This window comes from Nannospalax galili, unplaced genomic scaffold (genome assembly GCF_000622305.1).
Source record: "Nannospalax galili isolate Female #2095 unplaced genomic scaffold, S.galili_v1.0 scaffold1659, whole genome shotgun sequence".
Taxonomy (NCBI): domain Eukaryota; kingdom Metazoa; phylum Chordata; class Mammalia; order Rodentia; family Spalacidae; genus Nannospalax; species Nannospalax galili.
This window is the reverse complement of record NW_008342925.1, coordinates 787,575-790,180: the sequence shown is the minus strand read 5'-3', so window position 1 is coordinate 790,180 and position 2,606 is coordinate 787,575.

Genomic DNA, 2,606 nt, shown 5'->3' with positions numbered 1-2,606 from the left:
TGTTTTTTTTGAGACAGGGTCTCCCTGTAGCCCCAGCTGGCCTGGAACTCACTATGTAGACCAGGCTGGCCTTGAACTCACAGAGATCCGCCTGCCTCTGCCTTCTGAGTGCTGGGACTAAAGGCGTGTACTACCACGCCTAGCTCGCTCTCCACTTTTTAAAAATTGTTTTTTGAGACAGTGTCTCTCACTGAACTTAAGTTAATCTTTTAGGCTAGGCTGACTGACCAATGACCTTCAGGGATCTGCCTGTCTCTGGCTGGCCCTGCCCCCTAAGGCTGGGGTTAGAGGCTCATATGCCATGCCTGGCTTTTTATGTGAGCTCTGGGGATTTGAACTCAGGTCCTCATCTTTGTCTGGCAGGCTTTTACTGACTGAGCCATTGCCCCAGCTTCTTTGTTTTGTTTTGGTTGCTTGTGTTTGTGTGTGTGTATGCATGTTTCCACATGTGTGGACGCACGTGTGTGCAGGTGCATGTGTGTAGAGGCCCAAGTTTGACATTGGGACTTTTCCTTGATGGCTGTCCACTTTATTCCTTGAGGCAGTGTCTCTCAGTTGAATCCAGAACTGACCAGCAGGGCTAGTTTACCTAGCCAGCTTGTTTTAGAGAGCCCTACTGGGCCTTCAGGCTGCCACACCCACCTAGTATTTATGTGGGTTCTGGGGATTTTTACACACTGAGCCATCCTTCCAAGACCACTCCCCATTTTGATTTTTGAAATGGAATCTCATGTAACCCAGGCTGTCCTGGAACTCACCATGTAGCTGAGAATGACCTGGAACGCCTGATCCTCCTGCTTCCACCTCTGAGTGCTGGGATTACATGCATGTTCCAACCATTCGAGGTTTATGAGGTGCTGGAGACTGAATCCAGTGCTTTGCCCATAGGCAAGCACTCTATCAGCTGAGCTACATCCCTAGCCCCATCCTGGGCTTTTGACATGAGCCAAACTCATCTTGGGTGTGTGTCTGGGCAGCTCTGCCAGGGATAAGTATCATAGTGCTTGTAACTAATAAATATACCAACTTCAACTTTCTTAAGCAAAAGGCTCTTGAAACCACAATCCAACACAGCTTCCAGCCAGGCTTGATCTGGGTACAGACATGTAGTCTGAACCTCCTTTTCCAAAGATCTGTTTGCTGTTTCTATGTCACTATTCAGGCCTGGGGTACTGTCTTAGTTTGTTTCTTCATTGCTGTGACAAAACACTGACCACTACCAACTTGGGGAGGAAAGGGTTTATTCAGCTTACATCTCCCAGGTCACAGTTCATCAGGGAGCCCAATGTAGGAACTCAGGGCAGGAACCTGGAGGCAGGAGCTGGAGCACAGGCCATGGAGGAACACTGCTTACTGGCTTGCTCCCCTGGCCCCTGCTCAGCCGGCTTTTTTATCCAACACAGGCCCACCTGCCCAGGGGTGGCACCACCCACAGTGGGCTGGGCCCTCCCACATCACTCATCAAGAAGATGCTCCTCAGACATGGCCACAGGCCAGTCCAATAGAGGCAATTCCCCGATTGAGGCTCCCTCAACCCAGGTGTGTCAAGTTGACACTAAAGCATCCAGCACAGGTACTCCTTATAGCTTGAAGATGGGGGCTGGGGCATGCTGATAACAGATTGAAATCTGGAAATCTGCGGATTTCAGTCCTAGAGTTCCCAAGGGATGTCTTGAGTTATGCACTATAGACTGTCCTTAGGTCATGTGACCACCTTGAGCCAATCGGTTTAGTCAGGGGTGTCTGCCCTGATCAGCTTATATCTGGACCGCTCTTGAAGCTCGCTGGGCAGAGAGTAGGAGAAAGGGTGGTTTCAGGGGTCTTTTCTCAGTGAGTGAGCCGTGGTAAGAGTGGTTCTCTCTCAGGGGCAGCTGTGATTTGAACACCCTTCTGGTGGCCAAGTCAGAGTTTGTCCACACAGTGTAGCTATGCGACCCCAGCCAGCCTGGACAGCACCCTCTTATGCTTTTGATCCCAGTACTTGGGAGGCAGAGGCAGGTGGATCTCTGTGAGATTGAGGCCAGCCTGGGAGTTTCAGGCCAACCCAGGGTACATAATGAGAATCTGTCTTTTTTTAAAAAGTCAGGGCTGGAGAAATGGCTCAGCAGTTAAGAGCACTGGCTGCTCTTGCAGAGGATCTGGGTTCAATTCCCAGCACCCACATGGTGGCTAACAACTGTCCAAAACTCCAGGGGATCTGATGCCCTCTTCTGACCTCTGCTGGCATTGCATGACATGGGTACACTTACACACATGCAGGCAATACATACACATAAAATAATAATAAAATATTAAAAAAATTTAAAAACAGCAGCTGGAATAAAAAAAGATTGAGAGATGGTTCAGTGGTTAAGAGCTCTGAATTCTCTTGAAGAGGACCCAGGTTCAATTCGTAGCACCCACATGGTGGCTAACAACCATATGTAACTCCAGTTCCAGGGGATCCAACATCTTCTTCTGGCCTCTGAAGGCTTTGCACTACACAGATGCTGGCACTTCATGACACAGGTGCACTTACACTCATGCAGGCAATACCCTCATACACACAAAATGAAAATAATAATAAAATTTATATATATATATATATATTTATGGGTCTTTTTGAG